Here is a 25,378-nt window from a genome sequence, read left to right as displayed (position 1 = left end):
CTAAGATGTGCTGCTTTGACTAGCATAATTAGAAATAAACAATTACATGTCAGTTTTCTCAATACTTCATAATTGATAATCTCATCAATGTCACAGTGCTACAAACGAAAGCCTTTTGAAATGATTTACAGGTATGATTAAGATAGATATGATGAAGATTAAATGACTGGAAAAATACACATTTAAATATCTGTTATCAAAGTTAGTAAAAAGAATGTATGTGCAGTGTACTTATTCATAAAATATAACCTGTCTTCAAAATTTAATATATATATATATATATATAAAATATACACAGTACTAGAAAAATACACACAGTAATACATATTACTACATGAGTACTTGGAGTAACTCATATAGGATATTTATTTATTTACTTACATATCCCCAGAAAATAGCTACATAGATAGGTCCTCTCCAAGAAGGGATCATAAGCCTCGTATTCTAGCTTCTCCTTTAAACATTTTCTTATTTCAAGCTAACTAAACGTATACTGGGAAGTCCAGAAATCTAAAGATTACTCAAAGGTTATTCATTATACTGAAAAATAAAGTATTTTGCTCAAAATGTCCTTTCTACCATTTTCTTCTCCTTCAAAGTTGTAAAAATTAAAGAGTCAAAAAGAAAAGGAAATAAGGAGGGAGAGAAAGAAGCAGAAGAGAAAGATGAAGCAAGGAAAATACAAAGTAAGGAAAAGCCAGGGGGAAAGTCTGAGAGAAAGAGAGAAAGGCTGTGGAGAGACAGGAAAAGGTTGGCAAGAGAGGCGAACAGGAAGTCCTCCTGCACGGAAGCCTGACGTATCTATCTGCTCGGTTGGGCGGCAGTCACACTCTTTGAAGGCACTGCTTGTACTAACCAGCAAGTAATCAGACAACTTGTCAACTTGCCAAGTTTGCAACCTTTGAAAAAGTAATCATTTTCTTTCCTAGAGAAAACAATTCACATTTACTGTAAATAAAAGCAAGTATTTATATAAACACCACTTTTGAACAAATTCTTGGGACAACATGTGTCTTTGAAAACAGAAAAAGATTAACAGACATGGTTCACAATTTATCCTCAGAGTCATTTTTAATACAGTTCAAACTTTTTGAGTCTGGCACTTTATATCATAAACAAAGGAGAAATTAATAATGAAAACAAAGTTAGGGGCTTCTCTGGTGGCACAGTTAAGAATCTGCCTGCCAATGCAGGGGACACGGGTTCGAGCCCTAGTCCGGGAAGATGCCACAGAGCAACTAAGCCTGTGCGCCACAACTACTGAGCCTGTGAGCCACAACTAATGAGCCTGCGTGCCACAACTACTGAAGCCCACGCACCTAGAGCCTGTGCTCTGCAGCAAGAGAAGCCACCACGATGAGAAGCCCACACACCCCAATGAAGAGCAGCCCCCACTCGCCACAGCTAGAGAAAGCCTGCGTGCAGCAACGAAGACCCAATGCAGCCAAAAAAAATAAATAAATAAAGTTAGAAGAAAAAAATAAAGGAAGTTCAGGATGGATTAATTCCTCTCCCTCAAAAAAACCACTTCATATTTCATACTAAAGAAAGTATTTTCTATCCCTTGCTCTCTGGAAATATGGATTAATTAGATGTAATTTTGTAACATGAGGGGAAAATATCACAGAATAACAGAAAGGAATTCAAAAGTGCTTTTCAAAAATATTTCTGGATTTTTTTAGAACATACTTTCATACCTATAGATTACTGTACTTGAAAGCATCATAATAAAAGGCATTCTGAAATGCATGCTGTAAAATTAATTGATCCAGTGGGTTGCCCATGTGTTTAGTTGTTTAAATATTTAATAGTCAGTTTACTTAATTGTTCTTTGATAAACAAAAAGAATGGTTAGAATAAGCAGTTTGGAAAAAAATTATCTATCTACAAAAATGCCTTTCCTTCCAGGAATAATTTACCTCATACTGTCTCCAAATAACAAGGAATGAAACTGAAATGAAGGAACAGAGAAAGACAAACAGGTTAAACTTTAAAAAGGCTGCCAATCCAGATAAATAGATAGGTAAGTGGGTAGCTAGATTATATACATGTAGATAGCTATACACATGAATATAGGTAGATACCTTCTATTAAGTCTATCATGTGATAAGAAACTTGTCACACCTCTCTCATCTAACAGCCCCTTACCACTTTTTAGCATATGGAGTATTTTCACTTAATTAACTCTATCTACAAGTAAAGGTACGTTATGTGTAACTGATAACAAAGGTACTTTATAAGAAAAGTAATATGAATGGAGGCATGCAATTATTATTGTAAACTGCAAGTTTACAATCAGAATTCATCTTATACAAATTATATTACCCTATAGCTTGCTGCTAGCATGACTGATTTGATGTACAAGCAAGTTTAAGCAAGTTTTCTACCTTTGCATTCTTTAGAGTTCATTAGCCCTTTCACGGTGGTTAAATTAATTATGTTCTATCCTTGAAATGGTTTGTGAGTGTCCTCCTTACATTTAAAAGTTTATGACATAAAAATAACCATTATGTCATTGTCATCCTAAAATCGTATGTATCACACTTATGTGATATTCTGCAAATTTTAAGCAGATTCTGGCCTACCCTCTAGGAAACTGCCATCTAACACAAACAATATACAGACATAAGGATATGTAGAAAAAGGACGCAACTAATTGAACACTCTACTTCCATAAGATATGTACAAAACACAAATTGAAATTAATTATATATCTAGGAAAGCACAAGTACACTTCTGAGGGACTTCTAACATTATAAATAAGCCAATACTATCACCTATACATCTACGTACATGAGCTCATCCAAAATGAAACATTTGAGGCTATTAAAAATTTTTAATATTTTATTAAATAGAAAATTAGTTTTTCCTACAACAAATGTCAATTACATGTTATATGTAGACTGCTCCACTGGCCTTGTTTAGAACATGCAGAATTTCTCCATTTCTAAGTGAATCATTTTAAGTGACACGTTTCCTTCATTCCTCCTTTATCACTTTTGTTACTGTCCCATTACCTTTCTTTGCTACTGCAAGCTACTTTAGGAATTCATTGACAAAGACGAATAGAGATTAACTGAGTACATAACTTATTTTTGAAGATTATACTACTTTATCAAAATGTAAACAGGCAAAACCAGCATCAGATTTGAAAGTCTGTGGATAACTTTCTAAAATATATATACCTTCACAAGTTAGGTGTTAAGCTTAAGGAAATATTTTCCTCTAAATATATACTTTTAATCATGCAAATATTCTAATGAGGGACCACAATTTAGATGTGTGATAGAGGAGGGGAGGGAGAACTTATCTTAGATGTTTTCTGGTGAGAGGGCAATTAAACATCTTGTTGGGTCTAAGAAAACATAATACATTATGCAGCTACCAAATGAAATCAAAAGGAATGGCTGGTTTAAAATGGGTGTTCCAGTGAAAACTGCAGTCTATCAATTAAACTCTTCAAGAGTGAAGAAAAGAAACTCAGTAAACTTTGGTTGGGAGATTTTTCTTTTTTTCTCTCTTGATATTTACTATCCTGACAGAACTAAAATTCCCCATAGTGATGCACAAAATAAGGCTTTCATTTACCCTTATTTATCTTCTCATTAGCTGAATTAAGCACCAACTTGATATGTAGCTCTGTGCACCAAGAAATATTGGGTAAACAGACATAAAGACAGGTTTGTATATTCTGAGATGAGAGAGGAAAAATTATGAAACTTGAAATGACTCAAAATGGCAAAAACCGAAAGCATTTAGATATTATCCTAAAATAGGTCGCTGATGACTTCAGATTTTTTAAGAAATAAATTATGCATTTACATTAGACTTCTAAGTGTACCTCGTTGAAAGGGTCAAAAAGTTATTAAGAGACAATGCAAAGATCATGCCTCCCTTCAAATGAATCTCAAGTTAGTGTAAGACTTATGAAAATGGATCAAACTTTTAATTTGCTATAATAAGCAAATCGTCTTTCTAAAATCTAGTTCAGCTGGAGCATTTCTGAATGTGTTGGGTTTGCATATTAAGCATGTCACTTAATTAAACATCCCGGTTATGTGTGGGTGATCGGAAAGGTGCTTAGCATAGTGTTAGTCCAATTCTTACTTCACTAAGTGTGAATTGGAAAAAACAGCCACAACCTGTGGATGAGATTTACAGCGGAAAACACTATTTCCTCGTTAACATGGTCTGCCAGATACTGGTTCATAGATCCCTTTATTTTTCACTTAAAATTTGAAGATAAAAAGAAGTCCTGATCTCCAGGCCCTGGTACTTAAAAAAAAAAAAAAAAAAAAAAAAAAGCTCTATTAGGATTAACTACTTGTATAAAAATGCAAAATTGGTTTTCATATTATAGTATCTGCTCCTATTTTAACAGACTATTGATAGGAAATATGTGATTGTACATTCTTTGATAAATTTTTTTCTGTTCACTTCTTCCATCTCTATACTATCTATAGTTTATTTTAACATAAGAAACTATTGTATTGCATTGCCAGCCTTGGTCCAAATTCAAGCCCTGGTTACATGTATAATGTGTATCATAATAATAGCCTTTCAAAAGCTTCCTGGTTTTATGGTATCAAAAAGAACTGACAATGAATTGAGTGGTATTTGTAAGCTTTTCATCAAGTACTGAACAGGAGTATTTAAAGACATCTGGGATGGACAGTGCATATTGCTATTTAATGCAATCTTTTAGCAGCTGAGAAATAGTGTGACAGGAACAACAGAAAGCACGGCACAGTGCAATCAGACACTGAGATGCCTTTTCATCATGATTCATCACCCCTTGGTTTCTACTATACTTTAAGACATTAGTTTTAATTTAACATCCATTTAATCACTTTGATAAAGCAGAGTATTTTCTGTTTTGGAAAGTAGAGTTTTTCTAACTTTACCCTTCTCTTAGTCACACACAAATATTTCAGAAGAGAGTCAAGTCTTTTCTTTGTACTACCGGTGAAAATGAGGCTGTTCATATAGGCATGTCGTTACAGAGATTATGGAGAGGTGATATATAATATGCTACACCATATGTTTAAAGACCAAAAATGCAACTTCTACTCTCACTCTGGCTAATCAAGCTGCTGAGATTATTTTACATACATCTTTGGTTTAGGCCTTGACATGCCCTTGTTTTTCTTTCTTCTCAAAGCTAAAGTTCCTCTCTTTGATTAGCTGAAACATTTGCATGGTCACTACACATTTTTCATTTTATAAATCATTATGCATTAGCAGTCTTGATCGCCTAGCTTGACTAATCCTGACGAACTGAAATCACAGCTGAAGGTCAAACTCCATCCCACTGCACATTCATATTCAAACAAATCTGCACCATTGTTCATTAGGCTCCTAAAATCATTGGAAAGAAGTTACTGAATATCTTACACTTATTCCATATTCTTTCCAAACTTAACCCACAGAACGCTAATGCTTAACAGATGATAAGAGCAGAATACAAACAAAATCAATAACACTTTGCCACTGGAGTGCCTGGTTTTATTTTAAGTTTTTAAAACTAGAATGTAATCAATAATTACACAGAATTAGAATACTTGAGTACTCAGCCAATTTGAGAGGGGGGTCGCACTGTAGAAAGATATATTCATTTATGAAAATGCTGTCTTCTTTTATATTTAGTAACTTAAAATGTGGATCCATCTAGCAGGCTAGAGCCATTCCCTGGAATTAAGATCTTGCTCAAAATCACTGGGAGCCTAGTTTTTTCTGGGACTGTGCTAACAGTTCATCCTGTTTATTTGTCTACATTCATAAATATTTCCTTTTAAATTTAAAAAATGAATTTTAAGACACCAGATACAAAAACAAAACAATTGTGATTTTGATGGAGCTCACCAAATTAGCCCAAATAATATTAGTTTCAACAAAAAGCAAGCTGTCTTAATAAAAGACAACTCTCTAAGAAAGCAAAAATAAATATGAGAAGGAAGATCCTTTCATGCTTTCATAGGCGCTCTCATAGATTGATGGATGATAATCATCTTAATTTCACTGCTCTCCAAAACAAAGAGCCAGAAAAGGCTGCAAAAGACACTAGCCCATTCATTCCAGGACCTGCACAATGCTAATTCCAACATTTAGCTGCATGGTTTTCTGCTTGATGTATCAGAGCTCAAAAGATGAAAGCAGAGAAGTAATTGCTCTCCTGGTTCTTATTCTTCGCTGACAACCCATAAATTTAATTTTACACACACATTCATTTACATTTTCAAGTATATGACATGATAATTGCCAGAATAGAACACCTCCATTCCTGTAGATACAGCAACTCGCTGATTGACAAGTGTGGTGAATAGAAAGGAATGGTAGTTGAATTGCAGAATCTTTTTTTTCTTCTGAAAATTACACTTAGAAGGGCTAACAGTAATAAGCATTTATGAAAGTCTCACCATAAACATCTGCACATAAAATGAACAGTAGAACCTCAGCTATTACAGTCTCTCAGCTTTTTGCACTTTACACTGAACTCTACTACTGAAATAGTAAAATTACCAACAGTGCATCTACTGAAGCACAAATGTATGAAACAGTCTATCCCCAACATTACCAGATCCCTTGGTTGTGACTCCTTTCAGTCAGTTACGCCACTGCAAGGCAATAGAATATTTAGCCTGTCTGAAGGTATTTAATTATATTTTGAGAAACTGTAAATATTGCAATCATTTTCAGTAAAGTGGACATTCTTTCTGGGTCTCACAAAGGGGACATATTTTTCTATAGGGAGAAGTAGTTACTGATTATTTTTAAGTGTTTCTTGACAAAGACTCACACTCTTCAAAAACCTCCTGCAGCTGGGTACACTGATTTGGCTTTCTAGCTCACCATGGAGAAGGCAACAAACTGACTTGCTTTTCTTTGGCTCCAAAGTTCAAGAATGGAACAAAGCTCTCTAAATTGGATCCTGATGAGAAAACATCAGCAACTTCTCAGAAGAATTTCAGATCATTAAGATGCTCTCACTGCACTTGGAGTTGCTGATGAGGCTGTCTAACTGATAGAGGCCAACTTCAATGGCAGAAGGCAGGAAGAAAAGGGAAAACTGAGGTAGAGTTACTGAGAGTATTGCACCGATGACTTAGCAATTACTTTTTTGTGAGTGCCCTGACTAATTTGTACAGGTCAAAGATTAGTTCATGTTGCCAGGCTGTGGGTAGCTTAACATTCACAGTATATTAGAATAAACAATGGTAACATACGTATCTTGGTGAAAAAACCAAGTATTCCGCACTATACTTTTTGCCTTATATGCAAGGCAAAAAGTCTACCCCCACTGTTAGAAAAATAGTGTTAAGTTACCTTTCCCATAAAGATTCTTTATAGATGTCCAAAAGATATTGCTAATCAAATTTTTAAAATAAATTAAAAATAAGCTAGCATTTCTATAATGTATAACCAAAGCAAATTCTTTCATTAGTACATCTCCTAGAACAGTTGTAGCCAACTAGCTATAGAAATTGTGTAAGGATTTCATGCACAGAAACTGACATCCAAACTTTAGCACAATATACAATTTTTGGAATGTAGTTAGTAAACATTTAATAAGAATTAATGGGACTTCCCTGGTGGCACAGTGGTTAAGAATCTGCCTGCCAATGCAGGGAACACGGGTTCGAGCCCTGGTCCGGGAAGGTCCCACATGCTGCGGAGCGGCTGGGCCCGTGAGCCATGGCCGCTCAGCCTGTGCATCCGGAGCCTGTGCTCTGCAACGGGAGAGGCCACAACAGTGAGAGGCCTGCGCACCGCAAAAAAAAAAAAAAAAAAATATATATATATATATATATACGTGTATATATATATATATATATATATATATATACTGAAAAGTTAAAGCAAAAAGTTAAAGCAAAACCTCACATTTTAAACAACAAATAGTAAGTGGGAGAGTTGTGTCAAGAATTCAGCCTCAAAAAAGTCTCACTACTTGGCTAATATAGCGTAGCCCTACTCCTCTCATACCTAAGACATTTCACTCTAACTTTTAAGACATATGAGAGTGTAAGGTAGATATAAAATCCAGTTATTACAAAATACTACTTTTTATGAAAGCATAGGAATTTGATCCATGAATAGCTTAAACCTGACATATTCTACAGCATTTAGGTTAGATTATAAAACTACCCTGAGTCCTATTTATATCTTATACCGCTATTTAATTTCACATTACGAGATATCATACTGCTGTAAATTATGTTGGATAGAGTACTATTTTTTCCTTAGTTGCACCTATTTTGTTTAATAACTGACTTTCCCGAAGATTATAAAGCTGTGTTTAAGATAGAGTTTTGCTCATCCTGTCTCAATAGACTTCCACGATTACCTTTTGCCAACTAGTCTTGTTGAAAGGTTTCTAGCGTTATAGGTAATGTAAAGTCCATTAGGTCAGCCTCTTCATAGCATGACATGCAGTAAATTACAAGTGCTTCAAGCAGCTCAGTGAATTACAGTTCATCACTTTGAAAGGTTTCCCACTACAAGACCACAGATATCAGATCTGGCAGTTAGGATCCAATTAACACTTTGGTCAGAATAATCAGATTGCATGTGTAAGACTTGTATAATTCGTTTATTGCTTCCATGCATCTTCTGTCTGTAGGTAAATTTGTTGCTGTTATTTCAAAGCTTGGAATCAGTATTTCACTTGCCTTTAGGTTATATTTCAAGTTCTTTTGCAGTGCAGTGATGAACTCCCCTTGTTTCAGCAATTTAGATCACTTGTCCTGTAGATATTACAGCTTGAGAAATGGTTTGTTGCTGGTAGTTTTGTTTTGTGCTCTTACCATGTCATTATACGTCTAGAAAAAAATTGCTAGCAATTTTTACTAAGCCCGTTTTATTTAGTGTATCAGAGACAGTTTTCCCCAATGTGATCACTGTGAGTCTTGCATAACAACCCTGTACACCATAAATGACATATGCAATGACATTTACATGTGTACTGTCATGCAAAACTATTTCTTGCTACACTGAATATAATACCATGACTGAATGAAAGAAAACATTCTGATTTGGTGATATCATTTTTCTAGCCATGGTCAGTTATTCACAAGAGGTCCTTCAGGGCAAGACTAAGGAGAAAATGTTATTCTCACATTTGGTACTTTTGGCCAGAACTTTGATAGCTAGTTTACCACACTTTCAAATATTATGGCTAACTGGATAGAAATCTGGAATAATTTGGCCCAAAGGATAATACAGTTTCTTAACAAAAAAAAAAGGATATACAAATTCCACCACTGCAATTTTTAAATCACAACGGCCTAACAAATTTTCATAAACAAAAAAGCCTAATAATATTTCCTGAAATAGCATCACATTCAATTCTCAATGAAGCTTATTTGTTATAAATTACTGTTTCTTTATTCTCTTTTATATTATACCTAATGAAGATTTAAGTTCCTAGATTCAGAACACATGTTTCAAGTCCAATATAAACGGTCACAGTACCATGAAAGCACAGTTAAATTCTACTTAGAAGATATATTAAAAATGATTACTCTTTATAGATGAAATGTAAGCGATAAAACTGGACCTACTGATTGAAAAGATGCCTCTAGTTTGGTTTTACACAGAGAGCTATTTAATGATTAGTGAAGATAATAGGACTAGTATTCAAGTTTCTTTTCATAAGTGGTCATTTCATTTTCCATACACTTACATCACACCAGAGGGTCAAATAGATAACGCAAATACAAATATTTCTTCTTTCGAATGATGATAAAAACAACACTAATGAAGATGCAGATAGCAACAAAAAGCCTGGATGCCATGTCAGACTCTGAAATCAGAAAAATTCGAACTGAATGTTGAATCTCTCACTTGTTTGCTTCGTCACTTTGGTCAAGCTACTTAACTTCTCTGAGACACTATTCCTCTATCAGTAGAATTAAAGTAAGAATATCCATTTTACTTGGTTATTCTGATAATTAATGATAATACTGCATGTAAATACATAACACACAGTAACCACTCAAATTATCTACCTTCCCTCTTTACCCAAATGAATTTTTCCTTCAAAGAGACTTCATTATACATAATTGGCCTCAGTTTATACAACTGGAATGCTAAGAGAGGCTATCTTCTCTGTAATCTCCACTCAGACTTAAGATCTAAAAACATTAAAATCGAGGGGGATCTCATAATCTACACTGAATCCTGAGGGGTTTATATCAGAAAGTAAAAGTTAAACAAAAAAGTGATACATGGTATCTGGTAATAGTGTTCTGTGAACATTACTATGTTCACATAAAATACATTTATGCAATCTACTATTTATTCAAAAGGAATATTCTGGTACAAAATACACGTCAAGCTGAAGATTTTGGTTTTGTTGGTTGTGCAGCAGGTAAACTTTGTCTGAGAAAGTGTGTCCTTGTCAAACCCAAACCTGGCCTCAGAGTAGCCTAAGCCTGATAAGGGCTTTTTTGCATCAATTTCTACCAGTACCTGTTATTTGGTTTCTAAATATTTGGGTTCTAACTCTTGCTCACAAAATCCCTTGTGTCTTAGGCCCCATCCCCTGTTTCTGGTTTAATCTGTACTAGCAAGTCAGGTTTTTTTTGGTATCTAGATGTTACTCTTCCTCCAACTTTGGCTCTAACCACAATTTCTACTTGTTATATAACTTCTTGAATAATAAACCTTCCTGCAGACATTCATTCATCCAACCAATGTCTGCTAACTTGTGATGGTAGAAGGGAAGGTAAGTAAATGCACAATTATAGTTCAGTGTGGCAAGCGTCATGATAGAAGAATGTACAGAAGAAATAAAACAGATATCAGCACAGCATAATGAGGAAAGGCTTTCAAGAAGAGGTAATGCTTAAGTTGGGTTTTAATGGATGAATTGGAATCAAGGATATTGAAAGACCTCTCTAAGCAGAAATGAGGCATGGGTGAAAGCAATAAAAAATCATTCCTGGGCTTCCCTGGTGGTACAGTGGTTGAGAGTCCGCCTGCCGATGCAGGGGACGTGGGTTCATGCCCTGGTCCGGGAAGATCCCACTATGCCGCGGAGTGGCTGGGCCCGTGAGCCATGGCCGCTGAGCCTGCGCGTCCGGAGCCTGTGCTCCACAATGGGAGAGGCCACAGCAGTGAGAGGCCCGCGTATCACCAAAAAAAAAAAAAAAAAAAAAAATCATTCCTTATGACTGGAGTGTGTGGTACACGTAGCATAGGTAGGTAGGAGCCAGATGGTGAAAGGGCCAGGCTACTAAATTTAAAAGTTAAAATTTTCTTCTACAAGCGTTATATGAATAGAGGGTTGGGAAACATGGGGATCCTGAAGAGTTTAAGAAAAGTGATAGGACCAGATTTGAATTTTAGGACTCTCCATGGCAATAATGCTAGTGAGGGGTTACCATGGACATTTTAGATTACTTGCATGGGCTAGAGAGGAAAGGAGGGGTTGAGAGATGGTAAGGAATCTAAACATACAGGACTCGACTGATTACATGCAGAAGCTGTGAAAGAAGAGGAGCAATCTAGACAACCACAAAGTACCTGAGCAGATGATGGTCTCATTGATTAAGGTAGAGAATACAGAAAGAGAATTCGTTTTGAGAGGAAAGGAAGGCAATGTGTTTAATGTTGGGCATGCTGAGTTTAAGGGCCCTGTGATATCCAGGCTGCTAAGTATGTGGTTCTTGAACTAGAGAGTAGTGGCCTCAGATTTGGACTTGGGAGTCATTAGCATATCAATGGTATTTGAAATAATAGTGTAGGTGAAGTTACCCATGAATCTGTATGGGTTGTATAGACCAAGGAGAGCAGAGGACGGAGCATAGAATTCTGGGGTAGTTAATTTCCTAAACAAATATTTATCAAACACTAATAATGTGAAAGTCCCTGTGCTAGGTGCTGGGGAAATGACGGTGAACCAGTACAAGTGACCTTCCTTCTTGCCCCCTCCCCTCTCTCCTTTCTTCTTTCCTTCCTTCCTCTCTTCCTTCCATCAACACATGTTTATTAATCAGTTAATGTATGCCAGACACATACTAGGAGCTAATACTATAGGAACAAAAACTGTCCTTGAAAAGTTAATACTCTAATGGAGGAGAAATAAATTAAATACGCAAAATAATTACAAATTTTGATATGTTCTAGAAGGAAATACAGAAGGTGTTAAACAAGGAATAATAAGGCAGATCATCTTAGTAGGGTTACAGAACACCTCTCTGAGAGATAGCATTTAAGCTAAGCCTGAAGGATGAGAAATAGCCACATATTAAATAGGATCAAAGAGGATTCAAACTAATGGAGAAGCAGCTCACACTAACTTGAACTTGATCTGGAGCAAAGGGAATGAGGTGGAGGCAAGGTTGAAGAGCTCAGCAAGGGCCCAATATAATCCCTGTTTACATCCTAATAGAGGACATTAGTGATTTGCTAATCACTAATCATGCAACTAATAACTTATATGACAATCATAGAAAGTAATCTAAAGGGGAAAGTAAACATTTGCCATTTGAGGATACAGAGAGGAATCAGAGCCTAGAGAGCATACTGAGAAGACCTAGCTTGAGCAGTCTCTTTTGAAACCAGAAGAGAGGTAGAAAATCCAAGAAAAGAGAGTGTTTTAGAAAGAAATCTTGATCAACAAAGTCAGATGAAGTGAACAGGTTAAGATAAGGATGAGATAATGTTCCTTGTCTTGGTTAATGTGGAGGTTACTGAAATGGGTTAAAATAACCTCAGGGGAAGGTTGGTCAGAAGTCAGATTATAGAATGATGAGGAGTAAAGGGGCAGTAATACGTTGGAGATAGTAGGCCATTCTTTTTTTTTTTTTTTTTTTTGCGGTACGCAGGCCTCTCACTGACGCTCCGCGGCATGTGAGTAGACCATTCTTTTAATCAAGCAGGTTATGATGAAGGTGAATTGCCAAACCAGAAGAGTGTGTGGATTTCAGAGAGTCTTAATTTTTTAAGACAGAAGACCTGGGGCATGTTTCTATGTTGAGGTAAGTAGACTAGTAGTGAGGGAAGTGCTGCAGGAACATGAGAAAAAGGTGGAGCAAAGTTCTTTAGTAGGTAGAAGGAGACAACACCAAAACAACAGATAGTCCATCAATGAAATGAAAAGGCAGTCTACGGAAGAGGAAAATATTTGCAAACCACATATCTGATAGGGGTTAATATCCAAAATATACAAGAAATTCATAAAACTGAATCACATAAAACACCCCAAATAACCCACTTTAAAAATGGTCTGAATGAACATTTTTCCACAGGAAATATACAAATGGCCAACAGGTATGTGTAAAGGTACTCATCTTCACTAATCATCGGGGAAATGCAAAATGCAAATCAAAACAACAACGAGATATCGCCTCACACCTGCTGGGATGTTTACTATCAAAAAGATGAGATAAATGCTGGTGTGAATGTGGAGAGAAGGGAACCCTTGTGCACTGTTGGTGGAAAGGTAAATTGGCATAGTCACTATAGAAAACAGTATGGAGGGTCCTCAAGAAATTAAAAATAGAACTATGAAATGATCCAGCAATCCCATTTCTGGGTATTTATCCAAAGGAAATGAAATAATCATCTTGAGATATCTGTTCTACCAGGTAACTGAATTATTATTCACTATAGCCAAGGTACAGAAACAACCTAAGTGTCTGTCAACAGACAAATAGATACAGAAGATGTGGTAAATAAATACAATAGAATATTATTCAGCCTTAAAGAAGAAGGAAATCCTGTCATCTGCCACAACATGGACGAACCTGGAATAATTGTTGTATAATCTCGGAGGAGGAAAGGTCTAGTAACCATGGCACAAAACTAAGAAGCCATAAAAAGAGGACCAATAAATTCAACTTCATTTTAAAAAATCTGCATAGTAAAAACCAAAATCAAATTAAAGGTAAATGATAAATTAGAGATGACAATTGTATTTCGAATTTCCCTAATATGTGAAAGTGCCTATAGATCAACAAGAAAAAGACCAACAATCCAATAGAAAAAATGGGCAAAGTACTAAACAGTTTGCAGAAAAAAGCGTCTCTTACATATGGATATATATCCAACATAATTCAAAATAAAAGAAAGTTAATTAAAGATATTCTGAGAAGCTTATCAGATTGGCAAAGATCAGATTGTTAAATAACACTGTGACGGTAAAGTTGTGGAAAGTAGACACTAGCTTACGGAAATATAAAATGGCAACAGATCTACAGAGAGCATTTGGGTAATATCTATAAAAATTACAAATAAACACGTTCTTTGACCTAGGAATTTCAGTTCTAAAACCTTCCTCAGTTATACTTGTGTATATGTGAAGTGACATTTGTTCAAAACTATTCATTGGTGCATTTTTGTTAGCAACAAATGAGAAACATCCCAGGTGACAATCCACAGGAGACTGGCTAAATGACATCCATCAGTGGAATACTATGCAGTCATACAATGAATGAGGAAGCTCGCTACGGATTACTCAGTTTTTTGCTTTTTATGCTTTTTCGATTTTAAACTATGTAGACATTTTAATTAAAAAAAATAAAGAATTTTAAAAAGCAGTTATAGGGCACATTAAGGTTATAAGGAACTCACAGCTTTTTTTTTTTTTTTTTTTTTGCAGTACTCAGGCCTCTCACTGCTGTGCCCCCTCGTGCCCCCCACCACCACGGAGCACAGGCTCCGGACGCACAGGCCCAGCAGCCACAGCTCACGGGCCCAGCTGCTCTGCGGCACGTGGGATCCTCCCAGACCGGGGCACGAACCCGCGACCCCTTCATTAGCAGGCGGACTCCCAACCACTGCGCCACCAGGGAAGCCCAGGAACTCTCAGCTTTTTAAAAGAAATATGTCCCAAGAATAATGCCTCAAAGAGTTAATCAAATTCAAAATACATATTGGTAAATACTTCCCACCAGTTTTAAATTATTATAAAAAAATCCTCTGAGCAAAACTACTGACATAATAAGACAAAGTAACTTAGCTGTGACCCTCGTGCCACAGTAATGTTTAAAGATCTTGTCAGGCTAGTGAGGTTTTCCAGTGTAATATATTTTAAAAAGTATTCCAAAATAGTATTAATAAGCAAGAATTCTAATTTGAAATAAACAGGTGATGAGAGGAAAATTAGATAAAATGTATCAGATCTCTTCAGGGATACCATGGGAATAGAATTTATATCCGTAAGGTACTTTTTTCATCTGTGGATATCAAGGGACTGATAAATGCTATTGTCTTATACAGTTGACAAAACCTGGAAGAGGTAGACAGTTACCAACCCTTTGGTTATAGGAATATAAAAAGTGCCAAAGTGTGTATCAAGCCCTGTACTCTGTCACTTAAAGGTATCACTATTTTAGAGTCAGGCTTCCTGACATTCCATTTCCCTCAAAAGACTACACCTCCAACACTCTTAACCTTCTCTTGAACACTAGTTCTGAATCTATTAATCAGGGATTTATCCAAACCTTTACAGAACCTCATTTATTCACTCATTCACTTCCCAAGAGAAGATAATATTGTTTTGCCAGCATGTACTTCACAAAGCTTCTAAACCTACAGACTTGTCAATCTATAACCTCTGAATCCTAGACAGAGATGTGGAAAAGATTAGGTCCCATATTAGAACAGTCAGAATATATGAAGGGTGAGAATACTAGAATACTAGCAATTCTTCCCATTAGGGAAGTGAGCATTCTAGGTCCTATCCCCCCAGTCTCAGGATCTTCTGGATCAAATCCAGGATATCAAACCCTCAGTTTCTAAGAGGCCTATGTACCTCTTTCCATTTTTGTCATGTGAAACTAAGAGGAAAGAAACATGCTGGTATGAACTATATCCAGCCTCCTATCTAGGAATTTTTAAACTCTTTGCTATAGTGTTTTTTCATATAATTAACTTTTATAGGCTCCCTAAAAAAGTAGCTTTGAAAAAGTTTTTCATAATGAATTTAAATTGCTTTTTATTATTATTCTATTCTCAACCCTCTTGCTTTTTGCTCCCCACCCCCTAGCCTACCTTACTCTGTCCCACTTCCTCTCTCCCCCACTTTCTGAACTTTTTTCTGTACACCTTTACCCGTGAGGGCAGCATTATTTGTTCACATTGAGACGATATGGTTATCATTATCTTAGATCAAAATCTCCAAGGATGTTAATTGTCATGGTTTGGTTACTACCTAGATGCTGTCAGTAAAGATAGTTCCCTTTGGAAAGAACAAAAAAGGAATTGCAATTATAGCTAAATACCAGCTTGAGGTTGGACGGGGTGGATGCATGGAGATAAAAACTTCCGGAGGCCTTTGAAGCAGTGAAAAAGTATTCAGAATGGAGCTAGGTCCTGTGAATTTAGCTAAACGCATCATGCTTTAGGCTACTTCTTCCTAGGCTTTGTATGGAAGGCTAGACCATTATGTTTAATGCTGTGTACTCAGGGCTTAATGTGGTATTTGGCACAAAATAGATATAATCAAAAATGATTTTGAAGAATAAATTAATGAAGGAATATTCCTCCACATACCAGCTACGTTTCCTCTGAGTGGTGGCGTAGGATGTGGCGACTAGGAAATAGGAAAACAGAGGTGTTTCCGAGGGCATCAAATATATAACATAATGCTTTCCCTATGGTCTTTTCAACATACTGGCCCCTTAAATACTAAACTGAAAATGAGTACGGTTGGGATTTGATTAGAATTTTTGAAACTGCTCACCTGGGTGGCTCAGTAAAAATCCCTGTTTCCAAAGAAGAAAACAAACAAACAAACAAAAAGAATCAGAACAAATTTCATTTCATATGTCCCCAATAATGCAAACAGGGTTTGCATGTGTGTTTTTTCGGCATATTCATAAAGAAGCATCATAAAATAACTCCACTGGCTTTTTGATTACTCTTAAAAAACTCATTATAGATGTGCAAAGATAGCAGGTAACATATTTCTTATGCTTTAACCACAGAATTTTATATATTTTATCTCAAATTCTTTTTCTTTACAGAAACTTCAGCATTGAAAAAGGAATAACAATATAAGCAAAAACTAAAAAAGCTGAGTTACTGGACACCTTTCATTTTCAGTCAATCAGTTCACATTGGGAAACGTCTGATTTTTATATTTATTGCTCTGTCCTTTGTGCTGCAGTATGTAAAAATTACTACTAAGCCATTTTAAAATTCACCTGTTTAAATGTCTGTCTCTCCCCTGATGTAGTACGGTGGAAAATATGCTTTATTCACTTAGGTATACATAGTCCCTAGCATGTTGCTGGTATATGGTAGATCTCAATACGTGTTATTGACTAAATTATACCGTAAATAAATGTAGAAAAAGTTTACAGAAGTAACCTTGCTTTAAAAATTGTTTAAAGATTATATACATAATGTATGCTCCATGTTGAAATTTAAATATTAAAACACAAAAATCACCTATAATTCCATTATCTTCACTACCATCAAGAGTTGGTGCATTTTTTTGTAATTTTAAACCCACTTTTAACATGAAATTTATTTTCTTTTGTTTAAAAAGTAATATACAGTCCTTAACATTCATTTTAAAAATGCCAAAAAATAGAAAGAATTAAAAAATTACAGTTTTACCATTCAAATCCCATTCCTTTTATAGATATAGACAGTCTTTGCTTTGTATGGTCCGGATAGGCAAGAATTTCAGTTGCAGTAGTTTAACTAAATCAAATTAAGTCCCCAAATGACTTAGTTCAGATTTAGTTACCATAGTATGTTAGCTATGAAGAACTACATAAAGTATACACTTAGCTGCTAGATCTTCAGTCCATGGATCACTACATAAGTAATAGGTGTATATCATGGTTCACATCAGAAGACCCAGTTGATCAACACCCAGAGTCCTGGGCCATAGAAACTGGGAGATAATAAATGTGCAGTTTTAATTTGCTAAGTCTGTGGGAAGTTGTTTGGTGGCCCTATAAAATTAATATACTAGGATAATATTTTGATTTACAGACTTTTTTTTTTTCAGTGCTCTGTGGATATGGTCCCATTGTCTTCAGGCATTTGGTATTACAGAGGAAAAAATATCTGAAGTCAGTTCACGTCACCCATCTGATTTGAGGAAAGCTTTTCTCCCCATCTGAATAATTATAAAATTATTTCCTTTGTGCTTATATTACAAGAAATTTGCCAATATCAGGGTATACACTTTTCTCCCTCTTTCTCTCTCCCTATCCTTATTTCTTCTATTTGTTTTTAAGAATGATTTCTTGAATTTTATTTTAGATACTATTTCTATTTCAAATGTTCTGATTTCATCCCATTCAAGAAATGTTTGTATTCAGGAACTTGCATTGTTTTTAGGTTCAAACTCCATTCTCTACCCTATCTATGGTTGTCTCACATTTTAAAAACTTTTATACATGTCCTTTATATTGTGGAGAATAAAAATTTCTCTTCCATCTTAGGGATTTGATTTACAGTGTCAGCAGGACTTTTAACTACCAAATCTCCAAAGAAAAAATTAATTGTGATATTGCATTTTAATTTTTCTGCAATCTTTATTCCATCATATTTTCATCTCACTCTCTTCGAACTTATACCATTTTCTTCTTATCTTAACCTCTTCTGACCTTATAGCTCTCTCTGTTTTATAAAACCCGTGTTTTCTTGAATCCTACTGAAGATGCCAAACATGTTTACATTTTTTTCTTTTGGATGATGCAGTAAAGCCTGAATGCATTCTTCTTCCCAGTTAGCATAAAGGACTTCTTTTCTCTTCTTCTACATTTTTCCATCTTTTCCTTCTTAAGCAGTGATGTATTTAGCCTTGTACTTGCCAACAGACAGGTTGGTGGATTATAGTTTCCCAGAGTCTTTATCCACATGGGATAAGATTGAATCTTCTCAGTTTTGTACCCATGGCTTTACAAAACTAGCTTGATTTTGGTGGGCCTTCATCTAGTGTAGCTCTGCTGGATCAAGATGGAATTCTTACTCCTCTCCTCTCTGACATGTTCATATAATAAAAGAGCATTGGTGTTAGAAGGTGGGCTCTAGAGTCAGCCATGCTGGATGAATGTCCCAAGTCTCACCAGCAAAGCTAATGTGGCCAAGTCATTTAAATTCTCTCTGCTTCAGATTCCTTATAAGTAAAAGGGGGATAATAATATAAAAACCTCATTAATTGTCAGCATTAAATGAGATAATGCGTACGAAGGGTTACCACAGTACTTGACACTCTGTAAGCACTCAATATTGGTTTTCCTCTAATTCGATTTTTATGGGCATGGAAAACCCATTCCCTTCAAGTACACTGTTACCAAGGCTCTGTGTTTACTCTGTTTATTTGTGAGGGTGTCTCTCCAGACTACAATGCACTATGTCACCACAGGTTCACTCTGTACAACATCCGGCTCATTTTCCCAATCATGTTGCTGTTTCTGACTCTATGTACAAAGAGAGAATGAAGAGAGGGCAAAGGGAAGGGGACTCAGATTGCTTCAAAAACTAGTCACAAGCAATTAATGAGATAACTCAGTTTTCTGATCACTACTGACCTCATGGTTCAGAATAAGAGGACAGACAAAGGCAAAAGGTAGCTCAGGTGGGCTCCAATTTCACAAAATCTTTAAAGTTTTCATAGGTCTTGAGAATGCAGAAATTTCTTGAAAATTGTGAGTTGGCTTTGGCAAGCTTATCTTATGACCCATAAAGCACATGTACGTACCTTCTCTGAGCTCAAGATCTGAAAATAAAGCTGCCAGTTGTACACACACCGATAACTAGACCTCACCCAAACTCAGTGCTTAATCCTGAGCCTGCAAAGCTGCTTCTCTTACTGTGTATACTGTCTCATTGAACAGGCACCATTATCTTCCCACTCAGCCAAGCTCAATACCCCAAGGTAATTTTTACTCCTCCTTCTACCTCAGTTCTATTTTCAATCAGTCAGTAACTACTGCCCAATCGTTCCTACAATGCCTCTCCAGTCCCACTCCCTCTTGGTCATTCACATTTCCTCAAGTCTGAATTTCTAACTTCACCATTTTTCATTTGGACTATTGTTACTGTCTTTGAGGTGGTCTTCAGCCTCTAATGTGTTCCTTCTCCAATCAATACTCCTTATTGTTGCCAGAATTATCTTCCCCAAATACAAATCTCGTCATGTCACTACCCTTGTCAAACACTAAAAAGGTTTCCCAATCCAACAGAAAACAGTTTATTTTCCTTACTTTAAATTCAAGGTCTAGAGCAACCTAACCTCAACCCCTTTTCAGGTCCATCTCCTCAGAGATCTCTTCACAGCACTCATCAGTACCAGTGGGACACCTACTACCCTTTGAGCATATCTGCCACTTCTGCTTCCCACTAGTTTAGCTTTTTCATTTCTCTCAGCCTGGAGTGCACTGTGTTGGCAAACACCAAAATCTACCCAAACTTTCCCCATCGTTCAAGGCTCAACAGGGGGGTCCGCCTCTGTGAAATAATCTCCAGATGCTTGGATGAGCAGTACTTTCTTTTCTATGCCTTCACGTTACTTTGTTTATTCTATTATATTTATCCCATTCTGCCTTTTATTGTGATTATTTACACTGAAACCAGACTAGAGAAATGACTGTGCTTCAGTTACTCTGATCTTCCACAATCTGGCAAAATGGTTGTTGCACATAGTAGTTGTTCAGAAAAAAAAAATTTCCTGAAGTTATCAGGGTTAAAACCTTCAATATGTGAATACTGTTTTATTACAATCATTGTATTAAAATTACATACAAAATGCTCATATTTCATGTAGAAATGAAAATGAATAAGACTATAATTTTTACTTTTGGCATCCTCCAGTATTTTGGTGTCACAATCTGCTGAGAAGACATAATAGCAAGGTAAAATATGTAAATGTGAGTTTTCAGGGCACAGATTATTCTCCTGCATGGTAATTACATTTAATTTAACTCTTGTGTGTTCTTGACAAGGACAACTTTGAGTTAAATCATACTGTGGGTTTGCTAACACTATTTGTATAGCATTTAAAAATTTACCAAGTATCTTCACATTTCTTCTGTTGTGTCATTTGTTAGATGCCATACTTCCTATTATCTACTTTTATAGGCTCAGAAAGACCAAGACATGTGACAGAATAAATCTTGAATTAATTTTTCTTTTATTTTACCAAATTTAAGGTGTTGTTCACCATTTATGAGATGGTGGTTTAATTTTGTTGAATCCTCAGTGTCTCTAATAGCCCCATATCTCTGACTAGGATGTATGGGAGTCTTTATTGAAGGCTTAAGCAGGCTTGGCTGCCAAACAGGGTGCCCATAGAATTTACTGGTACATGTATGAGAGTAAAAAGAGGCAATATTAGTAATTACCAGAAGAGACAGATGTCAGCCAGAACTATCCTGGGCAAATTGAAATGTGCATTCTAGTTACTGGCCTTAAAAATTGAGAACCATGTTTTCTCCTCTGCAAAACCAAAGCAGAGAAAGCTATTTATAAATTTTCTATCTTGAAATATTTATTAATTTCTATTGGAAAACTGTATTTTTATAGCAATGATATTTTTAAAATCCAAATTTACTTAAAAGATTTCAATAAATATTTAGTTTGAAATAAACCGCAAAAATATTTATATGCCAATTTTAAGTGAAAAATTTGCCCCTCCTCCCAAAACAAGCATAAATAAATATAAACACATAAGAAAGCATTCTGAGAACAACAAAAATCTTAGGTATACTTATTCTGCACTTAATGTTGCAAACGGTCACATAGTTCATGTCAGACCATAAGTTGAAAGCATCCATTCATCTACGGCATTTCCAAAGTCTCTCTCTAGTCCATGGTTTTGCAGATCCACTTTTATTTATTTTTTTTGGAGGACTCTGATTTTTATTTACTTTTTACAAACAAGAATTGTATATATTTAAGGTGTACAATATATATAGTGTGAATTGACAATCTAACTATTTAACATACCCATCACCTCCCAAAGTTAGCATTTTGTGTGTGTGTGAACACTTGAGATATACTCTCTTAGCAAATTTTAAGTATACATCATTATTAACATTAGACACTATGTTGTATGTTAGGTTCTTCAGAGCTTATTCATCTTAAAACTGAAAGTTTATACTCCTTGATCAATATTATTTTTTCTAATTAAGAACTTTTAAAACACCATACAGTGGATCCAAAGGCTGTGGATTGATTTACAACAAATATCAACATATAATTTTGGTTTTTAGAGTCAAATTATTTAAAGGGACTTTGCTTAAGGCTTTTAGTTCAGCCTTACCTTCCCTTGGTAAAATTTAAGTCACTTGTAATAATCAAAATTTCTGTAGGGGAAAATCAGCCATCTACTACAAAAGATATTAGCTATAGGCCAATCATTCTTACTGAAAAATGACTTAAAATTTCAATTCTTTAATTTTGTAAAATTCCCACTTGCTAGTCTATGTTAGGACACTGGAATTTATCTGTAACCTCAAATGGCAGAACATCTTCAAAGAATTTTGCTTTCTTCCTGTTCAGTCACCATCTAAAATATTCTTCCAGTAACAAATCAGGTAGTTTAAATCTCTTTGTTACCAATTAGACCAACAAACATTTATTGATGGCAGAAATGCCAACCATAAAAGGTCAGGGATACTTTCATTCTTAGGATGCAAAGCAGGTTTTCTTGAATTCCTTTAATCCCAGTTTGGAAAAGTAATTTAACACCCAAATAATCGTGACTATTAAATTTTAATATAAGTCAAATGCTCTGAGAACATTTTGTAATGCTCAGCAATTAAAGGACCCCCTTCTTTCGTTTTACAATAGTGAGTAAAGTTTTGATACTAATGAATACAACTTTGATGTCTTTGCACCTGAGCCTCGCCTTTGATGACCTCACAGCATACAACTTACTCTTTGGCACTGACTAGGTGCCACTGGAAAAATGGGCATCATAGCTGAGTGTAATGTCCCATAAGAACAAAACCTGCAAAGAGTCATTGTTTTGCAACATACACTGGCCTGGTGATTAAACTCAATGCTACAGTGATACCAGGATATGAACCTCTTGTATTCAAGACGCAAATTGGTCCATAATGTTTTTGTGTCACTTTTACAGATATTTCAATAGTGTAGACGTAACCATGAAGTAATTTCATAACATCTTCAATATTACAATTGCATAGTTCTCTATTTTTGGAAAAGAATATTAGTATTTTACTGAACTGTATTCTTAGGACAATTCCTAGATTCCTTGAATATTTTTTATACAATAATATTTAATTAAATGTGATTAAAATAGGTAAAATAAGTGATAATAAATAATTTCATTTTCCATAGTGATATGCAAGGCTCATGATGGGCTCACATAAGGAACGAAAACGTATTAAAATATTAAGATTTTGTTGTTTCCATAGCTATTGAAAACAGCAATCTGATTGATGAAATTTAAGTAGGCTTCTGGGATGAAACTCAGGTTTTTCATTGGAATACAGGGGAATCATAACATATTATTACATCTATAATAAACTATAAAAAATAGTACATATTCCTTCCTAGGGGCCAAAATCAACATAATCATAAGAATATTTTAGAATCTCTTACAAGTCATGAGTAAACATTTTATTCAAAAGATATATGGCTATATATCAATAACTGCATTAAACATAAAACTGTATGCTGCTTACAAGAGACATTAATAAAACATAAGGACACAGAAAGGCTAAGAGTAAAAACATAGTAATAAATTTAACTTGGAAGCACTAACCACAAGAAAGCTAGAGTTATCTATACAAATATCAGAGAAAGAAGAATTTAAGGCTAAGAATACAGTTGATCCTTGAGCAAGGGGAGTTTGAACTGCATGGGTCCAATTATACCCAGATTTGTTTTTTAGGAGCAAATACTAAAGTTCTACATGATCCACAGTTGTTGAATCCACGAATGTGGAACCGCATATATATGGAGGGCCAACTCACAGTTATAAGCAGATTTTCGACTGAGGAGGGTTGGTGCCCTTAACCCCCACATTGTTCAAGGGTCAACTGTACTTTTAAGGCAACATTATTAGAGATTAAGGAGAACATTTCAGAATGATAAAAAGTTTACATTACCAAATAGATATACTAATTCTCAATATGCATGCACCTAATAGCATAGTTTTAAAACACATAAAGGAAAAACTGACAGAACTAAAAGGAGAAACAGATAAACACACACTCATAATGGGGGGTTTTAAAACACCACTCTCAGTAACTCTGTATAAGCAGATACAAATTCAGTATGATAACAGAAGATGTGAACAAGACAATGAATACACGATCTAATTGTTACACTCAAACACATATATCTATATGCGTATATATACATATACATAACACTGTACAAAATAATGGCAAAATGTGCACTCTTTTCTAGTGCAAATTAAACTTTATCATAATAGATCATATCCAAGGCCATATAAAGCAAGTGCCAAAAAATTTCAAAGCCTTGAAACACTTATGTTTTCTTACCACTGTGAAATTAATCAGCGTTAAAAGGTAATTTGAGAAAACCTAAAATATTTTGAAATTAAATAATGACTAAATTATGTATGGGTTAGAAAAGAAATCATAATGGAAATTAGAAGACATTTTAAACTGAATGATTGTGGAACTACAATATATCAAGTTGTGGGATGCAGCTAATACTATGCTTAGTGGGAAATTTAAAACCTTAAATTCATACATTAGAAACAAAGAAAGACTGAAAAATCCATGATCTAATGGTCTACTTTGATAGGTTAAAAGAGGAACAGTAGGAGAACAGTATGGAGGTTCCTTAAAAAAAACTAAAAACAGAACTGTCATATGGCCCAGCAATCCCACTACAGGGCATATACCCAGAGAAGACCATAATTCAAAAAGACACATGCATCCCAATGTTCATTGCAGCACTATTTGCAATAGCCAGGACATGGAAGCAACCTAAATGTCCATCAACAGAGGAATGGATAAAGAAGATGTGGTACATTTACACAATGGAGTATTACTCAGCCATAAAAAGGAACAAAATTGGGTCATTTGTAGAGACGTGGATGGACCTAGAGATGGTCATACAAAGTGAAGTAAGTCAAAAAAGAAAAAGAAATATCATACATTAACGTATATATGTGGAATCTGAAAAATTGGTATAGACAATCTTATTTACAAAGCAGAAATAGAGACACAGATGTACAGAACAAACGTATGGATACCAAGGGGGAATTGGGAGATTGGGATTGACATATATACACTATTGATAGTATGTATAAAATAGATAACTAATGGGAACCTACTGTATAGCACAGGGAACTCTACTTACTGCTATGTGGTGACCTAAATGGGAAGGAAATCCAAAAAAGAGGGGATATATGTATACGTATAGCTGATTCATTTTGCTGTACAGTAGAAACTAACACAAT

The 25,378-nt window shown here is 35.3% G+C and overlaps 1 protein-coding gene across 18 annotated transcripts in view; it reads right to left on the bottom strand.

Annotated features, from left to right (window-relative positions):
* The window catches only part of FOXP2 (forkhead box P2), a 531,942-nt gene that overhangs the window by 65,215 nt on the left and 441,349 nt on the right, over positions 1–25,378 (bottom strand). The window lies entirely within an intron of this gene.

The sequence above is a fragment of the Stenella coeruleoalba genome (genome assembly GCF_951394435.1).
Source record: "Stenella coeruleoalba genome assembly, chromosome: 9".
Taxonomy (NCBI): domain Eukaryota; kingdom Metazoa; phylum Chordata; class Mammalia; order Artiodactyla; family Delphinidae; genus Stenella; species Stenella coeruleoalba.
This window is presented reverse-complemented; position numbering and strand designations above follow the sequence as displayed.